A 13213-nucleotide genomic window follows, 5' to 3' on the forward strand; every position below is an offset into this window, starting at 1 on the left:
AGGGTGATCAGTTACCCTGGAAACAGAGCAGTCAGTTATCCCGGAAAAAGGGTGATCAGTTACCCTGGAAACTGGGCAGTCAGTTACCCTGGAAACAGGGCAGTCAGTTACCCCAGGAGCATGGCAGTCACTTACCCTGTAAACAGGGCAGTCAGTTACCCCGGAAGCAGGGCAGTCAGTTACCCTGGAAACTGGGCAGTCAGTTACCCCGGAAACTGGGCAGTCAGTCACCCTGGAAACAGGGCAGTCAGTTACCCCGGAATCTGGGCAGTCAGTCACCCTGGAAACAGGGCAGTCAGTTACCCCGGAAACAGTGCAGTCATTTATCCCGGAAACAGGGTTATCAGTTATCCTGGAAACAGGGCAGTCAGTTACCCTGGAAACAGGGCGGTCAGTTACCCTGGAAACAGGGCAGTCAGTTATCCTGGAAACAGGGTGATCAGTTACCCTGGAAACTGGGCAGTCAGTTATCCTGGAAACAGGGCAGTCAGTAATCCTGGAAACAGGGCGGTCAGTTACCCCGGAATTTGGGCGGTCAGTTATCCTGGAAACAGGGCGGTCAGTTACCCCGGAAACAGGGAGATCAGTTACCCTGGAAACAGGGCAGTCAGTTACCCTGGAAACAGGGCAGTCAGTTAACCTGGAAACAGGGCAGTCAGTTATCCTGGAAACAGGGCAGTCAGTTATCCTGGAAACAGGGCGGTCAGTTACCCCGGAAATAGGGAGGTCAGTTATCCTGGAAACAGGGCGGTCAGTTACCCCGGAAACAGGGCAGTCAGTTATCCTGGAAAAAGGGTGAGCAGATACCCTGGAAACTGGGCAGTCAGTTACCCTGGAAACAGGGCAGTCATTTTCCCCGGAAACAGGACAGTCAGTTATTCTGGAAACAGGGCAGTCAGTTACCCCGGAAACTGGGCAGTCAGTTATCCTGAAAACAGGGTGATCAGTTACCCTGGAAAATGGGCAGTCAGTTACCCTGTAAACAGGGCAGTCAGTTATCCTGGAAACAGGGCAGTCAGTAATCCTGGAAACAGGGTGGTCAGTTACCCCGGAAATAGGGCGGTCAGTTATCCTGGAAACAGGGCGGTCAGTTACCCCGGAAACAGGACAGTCAGTTATCCCCGAAACCGGGCAGTCAGTTATCCCGGAAACAGGGTGATCATTCCCCTGGAAACTGGGCAGTCAGTTACCCTGGAAACAGGGCGGTCAGTTACCCTGGAAACAGGGTGAACAGGTACCCTGGAAACTGGGCAGTCAGTTACCCTGGAAACAGGGCATTCAGTTACCCTGGAAACAGGGCAGTCAGTTATCCTGGAAACAGGGCAGACAGTTATCCTGGAAACAGGGCGGTCAGTTACCCCGGATACAGGGCGGTCAGTTATCCTGGAAACAGGGCGGTTAGTTACCCCGGAAACAGGGAGTTCAGTTACCCCGGAAACAGGGCGGTCAGTTAACCTGGAAACAGGGCAGTAAGTTATCCTGGAAATAGGGCAGTCAGTTATCCCGGAAAAAGGGTGATCAGTTACCCTGGAAACTGGGCAGTCAGTAACCCCGGAAACAGGTTTGTCAGTTGCCCCAAAACAGGGTGATCAGATACCCCGGAAGCAGGGCAGTCAGTTACCCTGGAAACAGTGCAGTGAGCTATCCCGGAAACAGGGCAGTCAGTTATCCCGGAAACAGGGTGAACAGTTACCCTGGAAACTGGGCAGTCACTTACCCTGGAAACAGGGCGGTCAGTTACCCTGGAAACAGGGCAGTCAGTTATCCTGGAAACAGGGTGATCAGTTACCCTGGAAAATGGGCAGTCAGTTACCCAGGAAACAGGGCAGTCAGTTACCCTGGAAACAGGGCCGTCAGTTATCCTGGAAACAGGGCAGTCAGCTTTCCTGGAAACAGGGCGGTCAGTTACCCCGGAAATAGGGCGGTCAGTTATCCTGGAAACAGGGCGGTCAGTAACCCCTGAAACGGAGATCAGTTACCCCGGAAACAGCGCGGTCAGTTACCCTGGAAACAGGGCAGTCGGTTACCCAGGAAACAGGGCAGTCAGTAAACCTGGAAATAGGGCAGTCAGTTATCCTGGAAAAAGGGCGGTCAGTTACCCCGGAAATAGGGAGGTCTGTTATCCAGGAAACAGGGCGGTCAGTTACCCCGGAAAAAGGGAGATCTGTTACCCCGGAAACAGGGCTGTCAGTTACCCCGGAAACAGGGCAGTCAGTTATCCCGGAAACAGGGTGATCAGTTACCCTGGAAACAGTGCAGTCAGTTACACCGGAAACAGGGCAGTCAGTTACCCTGGAAACAGGGCAGCCAGTTATCCTGGAAACAGGGCAGTCAGTTTTCCCGGAAACAGGGTGATCAGTTACCCCGGAAACAGGGCAGTCAGTTCCCCTGGAAACAGGGCAGTCAGTTACCCTGGAAACAGGGCAGTCAGTTAACCTGGAAACAGGGCAGTCAGTTACCCCGGAAGCAGGTCAGTAAGTTACCCTGGAAACAGGGCAGTCAGTTACCCCGGAAACTGGGCAGTCAGTTACCCTGGAAACAGGGCAGTCAGTCAGCCTGGAAACAGGTTAGTCAGTTACCCCGGAAACAGGGTGATCAGTTACCCCGGAAACATGGCAGTCAGTTCCCCTGGAAACAGGGCAGTCAGTTACCCTGGAAACAGGGCAGTCAGTTAACCTGGAAACAGGGCAGTCAGTTAGCCTGGAAACGGGGCAGTCAGTTATCCTGGAAACAGGGCGGTCAGTTACCCCGGAAATAGGGAGGTCAGTTATCCTGGAAACGGGGAGATCAGTTAACCTGGAAACAGGGCAGTCAGTTATCCTGGAAACAGGGTGATCAGTGACCCTGGAAACAGGGTGGTCAGTTACCCCGGAAACAGGGTGATCAGTTATCCTGGAAACAGGGCGGTCAGTTACCCCGGAAACAGGGCAGTCAGCTACCCCAGAAACAGGGTGATCAGTTATCCTGGAAACAGGGCAGTCAGTTAGCCTGGAAACAGGGCAGACAGTTACCCCGTAAACAGGGCAGTCAGTTGCCCCGGAAAAAGTTTGATCAGTTATCCTGGAAACAGGGCGGTCAGTTACCCCAGAAACAGGGCAGTCAGTTACCCCGGAAACAGGGTGATCAGTTATCCTGGAAACAGGGTGATCAGTTACCCTGGAAACTGGGCAGTCAGTTACCCTGGAAACAGGGCAGACAGTTATCCCGGAAACAGGGTGATCAGTTACCCTGGAAACAGGGCAGTCAGTTATCCCGGAAACAGGGCAGTCAGTTACCCTGGAAACAGGGCAGTCAGTTACCCCGGAAACTGGGCGGTCAGTTATCCTGAAAACAGGGTGATCAGTTTCCCTGGAAACTGGGCAGTCAGTTAGCCTGGAAACAGGGCAGTCAGTTATCCTGGAAACAGGGCAGTCAGTAATCCTGGAAACAGGGTGGTCAGTTACCCCGGAAATAGGGCGGTCAGTTATCCTGGAAACAGGGCGGTCAGTTACCCCGGAAACAGGGCAGTCAGTTATCCCTGAAACCGGGCAGTCAGTTATCCCGGAAACAGGGTGATCAGTACCCTGGAAACTGGGCAGTCCGTTACCCTGGAAACAGGGCGGTCAGTTACGCAGGAAACAGGGTGATCAGGTACCCTGGAAACTGGGCAGTCAGTTACCCTGGAAACAGGGCAGTCAGTTACCCCGGAAACTGGGCGGTCAGTTATCCTGAAAACAGGGTGATCAGTTACCCTGGAAACTGGGCAGTCAGTTAGCCTGGAAACAGGGCAGTCAGTTATCCTGGAAACAGGGCAGTCAGTAATCCTGGAAACAGGGTGGTCAGTTACCCCGGAAATAGGGTGGTCAGTTATCCTGGAAACAGGGCGGTCAGTTACCCCGGAAACAGGGCAGTCAGTTATCCCCGAAACCGGGCAGTCAGTTATCCCGGAAACAGGGTGATCAGTACCCTGGAAACTGGGCAGTCAGTTACCCTGGAAACAGGGCGGTCAGTTACCCTGGAAACAGGGTGATCAGGTATCCTGGAAACTGGGCAGTCAGTTACCCTGGAAACAGGGCATTCAGTTACCCTGGAAACAGGGCAGTCAGTTATCCTGGAAACAGGGCAGACAGTTATCCTGGAAACAGAGAGATCAGTTACCCCGGAAACAGGGCGGTCAGTTAACCTGGAAACAGGGCAGTTAGTTATCCTGGAAATAGGGCAGTCAGTTATCCCGTAAAAAGGGTGATCAGTTACCCTGGAAACTGGGCAGTCAGTTACCCTGGAAACAGGGAAGTCATTTACCCTGGAAACGGGGCAGTCAGTCTCCCTGGTAACAGGTTAGTCAGTTGCCCCGGAAACAGTGTGATCAGATACCCCGGAAGCAGGGCAGTCAGTTCCCCTGGAAACAGGGCAGTCAGTTACCCTGGAAACAGGGTGAACAGTTACCCTGGAAACTGGGCAGTCAGTTACCCTGGAAACAGGGCGGTCAGTTACCCTGGAAACAGGGCAGTCAGTTATCCTGGAAACAGGGTGATCTGTTACCCTGGAAACTGGGCAGTCAGTTACCCAGGAAACAGGGCAGTCAGTTACCCTGGAAACAGGGCAGTCAGTTATCCTGGAAACAGGGCAGTCAGCTTTCCTGGAAACAGGGCGGTCAGTTACCCCGGAAACAGGGCAGTCAGTTATCCCCGAAACCGGGCAGTCAGTTATCCCGGAAACAGGGTGATCAGTACCCTGGAAACTGGGCAGTCAGTTACCCTGGAAACAGGGCGGTCAGTTACGCAGGAAACAGGGTGATCAGGTACCCTGGAAACTGGGCAGTCAGTTACCCTGGAAACATGGCATTCAGTTCCCCTGGAAACAGGGCAGTCAGTTACCCCGGAAACTGGGCGGTCAGTTATCCTGAAAACAGGGTGATCAGTTACCCTGGAAACTGGGCAGTCAGTTAGCCTGGAAACAGGGCAGTCAGTTATCCTGGAAACAGGGCAGTCAGTAATCCTGGAAACAGGGTGGTCAGTTACCCCGGAAATAGGGCGGTCAGTTATCCTGGAAACAGGGCGGTCAGTTACCCCGGAAACAGGGCAGTCAGTTATCCCCGAAACCGGGCAGTCAGTTATCCCGGAAACAGGGTGATCAGTACCCTGGAAACTGGGCAGTCAGTTACCCTGGAAACAGGGCGGTCAGTTCCCCTGGAAACAGGGTGATCAGGTACCCTGGAAACTGGGCAGTCAGTTACCCTGGAAACAGGGCATTCTGTTACCCTGGAAACAGGGCAGTCAGTTCTCCTGGAAACAGGGCAGACAGTTATCCTGGAAACAGGGCGGTCAGTTACCCTGGAAACAGGGCGGTCAGTTCTCCTGGAAACAGGGCAGACAGTTATCCTGGAAACTGGGCAGTCAGTTACCCTGGAAACAGGGCGGTCAGTTCCCCTGGAAACAGGGTGATCAGGTACCCTGGAAACTGGGCAGTCAGTTACCCTGGAAACAGGGCATTCTGTTACCCTGGAAACAGGGCAGTCAGTTCTCCTGGAAACAGGGCAGACAGTTACCCCGGATACAGGGCGGTCAGTTATCCTGGAAACAGGGCGGTTAGTTACCCCGGAAACAGAGAGATCAGTTACCCCGGAAACAGGGCGGTCAGTTAACCTGGAAACAGGGCAGTTAGTTATCCTGGAAATAGGGCAGTCAGTTATCCCGTAAAAAGGGTGATCAGTTACCCTGGAAACTGGGCAGTCAGTTACCCTGGAAACAGGGAAGTCATTTACCCTGGAAACGGGGCAGTCAGTCTCCCTGGTAACAGGTTAGTCCGTTGCCCCGGAAACAGGGTGATCAGATACCCCGGAAGCAGGGCAGTCAGTTCCCCTGGAAACAGGGCAGTCAGTTACCCTGGAAACAGGGCAGTGAGCTATCCTGGAAACAGGGCAGTCAGTTATCCCAGAAACAGGGTGAACAGTTATCGTGGAAACTGGGCAGTCAGTTACCCTGGAAACAGGGCGGTCAGTTACCCTGGAAACAGGGCAGTCAGTTATCCTGGAAACAGGGTGATCTGTTACCCTGGAAACTGGGCAGTCAGTTACCCAGGAAACAGGGCAGTCAGTTACCCTGGAAACAGGGCAGTCAGTTATCCTGGAAACAGGGCGGTCAGTAACCCCTGAAACGGAGATCAGTTACCCCGGAAACAGGGCAGTCAGTTACCCCGGAAACAGGGCAGCCAGTTATCCTGGAAACAGGGCAGTCAGTTTTCCCGGAAACAGGGTGATCAGTTACCCTCGAAACTGGGCAGTCAGTTAACCTGGAAGTAGGGCAGTCAGTTACCCCGGAAGCAGGGCAGTTAGTTACCCTGGAAACAGGGCAGTCAGTTACCCCGGAAACTGGGCAGTCAGTTACCCTGGAAACAGGGCAGTCAGTCAGCCTGGAAACAGGTTAGTCAGTTACCCCGGAAAAAGGGTGATCAGTTACTCCGGAAACAGGGCAGTCAGTTCCCCTGGAAACAGGGCAGTCAGTTACCCTGGAAACAGGGCAGTCAGTTAACCTGGAAACAGGGCAGACAGTTAGCCCGGAAACGGGGCGGTCAGTTACCCCGGAAATAGGGAGGTCAGTTATCCTGGAAACAGGGCGGTCAGTTACCCCGGAAACGGGGAGATCAGTTAACCCGAAAACAGGGCAGTCAGTTACCCTGGAAACAGGGCAGTCAGTTATCCTGGAAACAGGGTGATCAGTGACCCTGGAAACAGGGTGGTCAGTTACCCCGGAAACAGGGTGATCAGTTATCGTGGAAACAGGGCGGTCAGTTACCCCGGAAACAGGGCAGTCAGTTACCCCAGAAACAGGGTGATCAGTTATCCTGGAAACAGGGTGATCAGTTACCCTGGAAACTGGGCAGTCAGTTACCCTGGAAACAGGGCAGACAGTTATCCCGGAAACAGGGTGATCAGTTACCCTGGAAACAGGGCAGTCAGTTATCCCGGAAACAGGGCAGTCAGTTACCCTGGAAACAGGGCAGTCAGTTACCCCGGAAACTGGGCTGTCAGTTATCCTGAAATCAGGGTGATCAATTACCCTGGAAACTGGGCAGTCAGTTAGCCTGGAAACAGGGCAGTCAGTAATCCTGGAAACAGGGTGGTCAGTTACCCCGGAAATAGGGTGGTCAGTTATCCTGGAAACAGGGCGGTCAGTTACCCCGGAAACAGGGCAGTCAGTTATCCCCGAAACCGGGCAGTCAGTTATCCCGGAAACAGGGTGATCAGTACCCTGGAAACTGGGCAGTCAGTTACCCTGGAAACAGGGCGGTCAGTTACCCTGGAAACAGGGTGATCAGGTATCCTGGAAACTGGGCAGTCAGTTACCCTGGAAACAGGGCATTCAGTTACCCTGGAAACAGGGCAGTCAGTTATCCTGGAAACAGGGCAGACAGTTATCCTGGAAACAGAGAGATCAGTTACCCCGGAAACAGGGCGGTCAGTTAACCTGGAAACAGGGCAGTTAGTTATCCTGGAAATAGGGCAGTCAGTTATCCCGTAAAAAGGGTGATCAGTTACCCTGGAAACTGGGCAGTCAGTTACCCTGGAAACAGGGAAGTCATTTACCCTGGAAACGGGGCAGTCAGTCTCCCTGGTAACAGGTTAGTCAGTTGCCCCGGAAACAGTGTGATCAGATACCCCGGAAGCAGGGCAGTCAGTTCCCCTGGAAACAGGGCAGTCAGTTACCCTGGAAAGAGGGTGAACAGTTACCCTGGAAACTGGGCAGTCAGTTACCCTGGAAACAGGGCGGTCAGTTACCCTGGAAACAGGGCAGTCAGTTATCCTGGAAACAGGGTGATCTGTTACCCTGGAAACTGGGCAGTCAGTTACCCAGGAAACAGGGCAGTCAGTTACCCTGGAAACAGGGCAGTCAGTTATCCTGGAAACAGGGCAGTCAGCTTTCCTGGAAACAGGGCGGTCAGTTACCCCGGAAACAGGGCAGTCAGTTATCCCCGAAACCGGGCAGTCAGTTATCCCGGAAACAGGGTGATCAGTACCCTGGAAACTGGGCAGTCAGTTACCCTGGAAACAGGGCGGTCAGTTACGCAGGAAACAGGGTGATCAGGTACCCTGGAAACTGGGCAGTCAGTTACCCTGGAAACATGGCATTCAGTTCCCCTGGAAACAGGGCAGTCAGTTACCCCGGAAACTGGGCGGTCAGTTATCCTGAAAACAGGGTGATCAGTTACCCTGGAAACTGGGCAGTCAGTTAGCCTGGAAACAGGGCAGTCAGTTATCCTGGAAACAGGGCAGTCAGTAATCCTGGAAACAGGGTGGTCAGTTACCCCGGAAATAGGGCGGTCAGTTATCCTGGAAACAGGGCGGTCAGTTACCCCGGAAACAGGGCAGTCAGTTATCCCCGAAACCGGGCAGTCAGTTATCCCGGAAACAGGGTGATCAGTACCCTGGAAACTGGGCAGTCAGTTACCCTGGAAACAGGGCGGTCAGTTCCCCTGGAAACAGGGTGATCAGGTACCCTGGAAACTGGGCAGTCAGTTACCCTGGAAACAGGGCATTCTGTTACCCTGGAAACAGGGCAGTCAGTTCTCCTGGAAACAGGGCAGACAGTTATCCTGGAAACAGGGCGGTCAGTTACCCTGGAAACAGGGCGGTCAGTTCTCCTGGAAACAGGGCAGACAGTTATCCTGGAAACTGGGCAGTCAGTTACCCTGGAAACAGGGCGGTCAGTTCCCCTGGAAACAGGGTGATCAGGTACCCTGGAAACTGGGCAGTCAGTTACCCTGGAAACAGGGCATTCTGTTACCCTGGAAACAGGGCAGTCAGTTCTCCTGGAAACAGGGCAGACAGTTACCCCGGATACAGGGCGGTCAGTTATCCTGGAAACAGGGCGGTTAGTTACCCCGGAAACAGAGAGATCAGTTACCCCGGAAACAGGGCGGTCAGTTAACCTGGAAACAGGGCAGTTAGTTATCCTGGAAATAGGGCAGTCAGTTATCCCGTAAAAAGGGTGATCAGTTACCCTGGAAACTGGGCAGTCAGTTACCCTGGAAACAGGGAAGTCATTTACCCTGGAAACGGGGCAGTCAGTCTCCCTGGTAACAGGTTAGTCCGTTGCCCCGGAAACAGGGTGATCAGATACCCCGGAAGCAGGGCAGTCAGTTCCCCTGGAAACAGGGCAGTCAGTTACCCTGGAAACAGGGCAGTGAGCTATCCCGGAAACAGGGCAGTCAGTTATCCCAGAAACAGGGTGAACAGTTATCGTGGAAACTGGGCAGTCAGTTACCCTGGAAACAGGGCGGTCAGTTACCCTGGAAACAGGGCAGTCAGTTATCCTGGAAACAGGGTGATCTGTTACCCTGGAAACTGGGCAGTCAGTTACCCAGGAAACAGGGCAGTCAGTTACCCTGGAAACAGGGCAGTCAGTTATCCTGGAAACAGGGCGGTCAGTAACCCCTGAAACGGAGATCAGTTACCCCGGAAACAGGGCAGTCAGTTACCCTGGAAACAGGGCAGCCAGTTATCCTGGAAACAGGGCAGTCAGTTTTCCCGGAAACAGGGTGATCAGTTACCCTCGAAACTGGGCAGTCAGTTAACCTGGAAGTAGGGCAGTCAGTTACCCCGGAAGCAGGGCAGTTAGTTACCCTGGAAACAGGGCAGTCAGTTACCCCGGAAACTGGGCAGTCAGTTACCCTGGAAACAGGGCAGTCAGTCAGCCTGGAAACAGGTTAGTCAGTTACCCCGGAAAAAGGGTGATCAGTTACTCCGGAAACAGGGCAGTCAGTTCCCCTGGAAACAGGGCAGTCAGTTACCCTGGAAACAGGGCAGTCAGTTAACCTGGAAACAGGGCAGACAGTTAGCCCGGAAACGGGGCGGTCAGTTACCCCGGAAATAGGGAGGTCAGTTATCCTGGAAACAGGGCGGTCAGTTACCCCGGAAACGGGGAGATCAGTTAACCCGAAAACAGGGCAGTCAGTTACCCTGGAAACAGGGCAGTCAGTTATCCTGGAAACAGGGTGATCAGTGACCCTGGAAACAGGGTGGTCAGTTACCCCGGAAACAGGGTGATCAGTTATCATGGAAACAGGGCGGTCAGTTACCCCGGAAACAGGGCAGTCAGTTACCCCAGAAACAGGGTGATCAGTTATCCTGGAAACAGGGTGATCAGTTACCCTGGAAACTGGGCAGTCAGTTACCCTGGAAACAGGGCAGACAGTTATCCCGGAAACAGGGTGATCAGTTACCCTGGAAACAGGGCAGTCAGTTATCCCGGAAACAGGGCAGTCAGTTACCCTGGAAACAGGGCAGTCAGTTACCCCGGAAACTGGGCTGTCAGTTATCCTGAAAACAGGGTGATCAATTACCCTGGAAACTGGGCAGTCAGTTAGCCTGGAAACAGGGCAGTCAGTTATCCTGGAAACAGGGCAGTCAGTAATCCTGGAAACAGGGTGGTCAGTTACCCCGGAAATAGGGCGGTCAGTTATCCTGGAAACAGGGCGGTCAGTACCCTGGAAACTGGGCAGTCAGTTACCCTGGAAACAGGGCATTCAGTTACCCTGGAAACAGGGCAGTCAGTAATCATGGAAACAGGGCGGTCAGTTACCCCGTAAATAGGGCGATCAGTTACCCCGGAAACATGGAGATCAGTTACCCTGGAAACAGGGCAGTCAGTTACCCTGGAAACAGGGCAGTCAGTTAACCTGGAAACAGGGCAGTCAGTTATCCTGGAAACAGGGCGGTCAGTTACCCCGGAAATAGGGAGGTCAGTTATCCTGGAAACAGGGCGTTCAGTTACCACGGAAACAGGGAGATCAGTTACCCCGGATACAGGGTAGTCAGTCACCCTCGAAACAGGGCAGTCAGTTATCCTGGAAACAGGGTGGTCAGTGACCCTGGAAACAGGGTGGTCAGTTACCCCGGAAACAGGGTGATCAGTTATCCTGGAAACAGGGCGGTCAGTTACCCCGGAAAACGGGCAGTCAGTTACCCCGGAAACAGGGTGATCAGTTATCCTGGAAACAGGGCAGTCAGTTATCCCGGAAACAGGGCAGTCAGTTACCCCGGAAACAGGGCAGTCAGATTGCATGGAAACAGTGCAGTCAGTTATCCCGGAAACAGGGCAGTATGTTATCCCGGAAACAGGGAGATCAGTTACCCTGGAAACATGGCAGTCAGTTACCCCGGAAACAGATAAGTCAGTTACCCTGGATACAGGGCAGTCAGTTATCCCGGAAACAGGGCCGTCAGTTATCCCGGAAACAGGGGAGTCAGTTATCCTGGAAACAGGGTGATCAGTTACCCTGGAAACAGGACAGTCAGTTACCCCGGGAGCAGGGCAGTCACTTACCCTGTAAACAGGGCAGTCAGTTACCCCGGAAGCAGTGCAGTCAGTTACCCTGGAAACTGGGCAGTCAGTTACCCCGGAAACTGGGCAGTCAGTCACCCTGGAAACAGGGCGGTCAGTTAACCTGGAAACAGGGCAGTCAGTTACCCCGGAAACAGTGCAGTCAGTTATCCCGGAAACAGGGTGATCAGTTATCCTGGAAACAGGGTGATCTGTTACCCTGGAAACAGGGCGGTCAGTTACCCTGGAAACAGGGCAGTCAGTTATCCTGGAAACAGGGTGATCAGTTACCCTGGAAACTGGGCAGTCAGTTACCCTGGAAACAGGGCAGTCAGTTACCCTGGAAACAGGGCAGTCAGTTAACCTGGAAACAGGGCAGTCAGTTATCCTGGAAACAGGGCAGTCAGTTATCCTGGAAACAGGGCGGTCAGTTACCCCGGAAATAGGGAGGTCAATTATCCTGGAAACAGGGCGGTCAGTTACCCCGGAAACAGGGCAGTCAGTTCTCCCGGAAAAAGGGTGAGCAGTTACCCTGGAAACTGGGCAGTCAGTTACCCTGGAAACAGGGCAGTCATTTTCCCCGGAAACAGGACAGTCAGTTATTCTGGAAACAGGGCAGTCAGTTACCCCGGAAACTGGGCAGTCAGGTACCCTGGAAACATGGCTTTCAGTTATCCCGGAAAAAGTGCAGTCAGTTGTCCCGGAAAAAGGGTTATCAGTTACCCTGGAAACTTGGCAGTCAGTTACACCGGAAACAGGGCAGTCAGTTTCCCCGGAAACAGGGCAGTCAGTTACCCTGGAAACAGGGCAGTCAGTTACCCCGGAAACTGGGCAGTCAGTTATCCTGAAAACAGGGTGATCAGTTACCCTGGAAACTTGGCAGTCAGTTACCCCGGAAACAGAGAAGTCAGTTACCCTGGATACAGGGCAGTCAGTTATCCCGGAAACAGGGCCGTCAGTTATCCCGGAAACAGGGGAGTCAGTTATCCTGGAAACAGGGTGATCAGTTACCCTGGAAACAGGACAGTCAGTTACCCCGGGAGCAGGGCAGTCACTTACCCTGTAAACAGGGCAGTCAGTTACCCCGGAAGCAGTGCAGTCAGTTACCCTGGAAACTGGGCAGTCAGTTACCCCGGAAACTGGGCAGTCAGTCACCCTGGAAACAGGGCGGTCAGTTAACCTGGAAACAGGGCAGTCAGTTACCCCGGAAACAGTGCAGTCAGTTATCCCGGAAACAGGGTGATCAGTTATCCTGGAAACAGGGTGATCAGTTACCCTGGAAACAGGGCGGTCAGTTACCCTGGAAACAGGGCAGTCAGTTATCCTGGAAACAGGGTGATCAGTTACCCTGGAAACTGGGCAGTCAGTTACCCTGGAAACAGGGCAGTCAGTTACCCTGGAAACAGGGCAGTCAGTTAACCTGGAAACAGGGCAGTCAGTTATCCTGGAAACAGGGCAGTCAGTTATCCTGGAAACAGGGCGGTCAGTTACCCCGGAAATAGGGAGGTCAATTATCCTGGAAACAGGGCGGTCAGTTACCCCGGAAACAGGGCAGTCAGTTCTCCCGGAAAAAGGGTGAGCAGTTACCCTGGAAACTGGGCAGTCAGTTACCCTGGAAACAGGGCAGTCATTTTCCCCGGAAACAGGACAGTCAGTTATTCTGGAAACAGGGCAGTCAGTTACCCCGGAAACTGGGCAGTCAGTTACCCTGGAAACATGGCTTTCAGTTATCCCGGAAAAAGTGCAGTCAGTTGTCCCGGAAAAAGGGTTATCAGTTACCCTGGAAACTTGGCAGTCAGTTACACCGGAAACAGGGCAGTCAGTTTCCCCGGAAACAGGGCAGTCAGTTACCCTGGAAACAGGGCAGTCAGTTACCCCGGAAACTGGGCAGTCAGTTATCCTGAAAACAGGGT

Source organism: Heterodontus francisci, chromosome 12 (genome assembly GCF_036365525.1).
Source record: "Heterodontus francisci isolate sHetFra1 chromosome 12, sHetFra1.hap1, whole genome shotgun sequence".
Lineage (NCBI taxonomy): Eukaryota > Metazoa > Chordata > Chondrichthyes > Heterodontiformes > Heterodontidae > Heterodontus > Heterodontus francisci.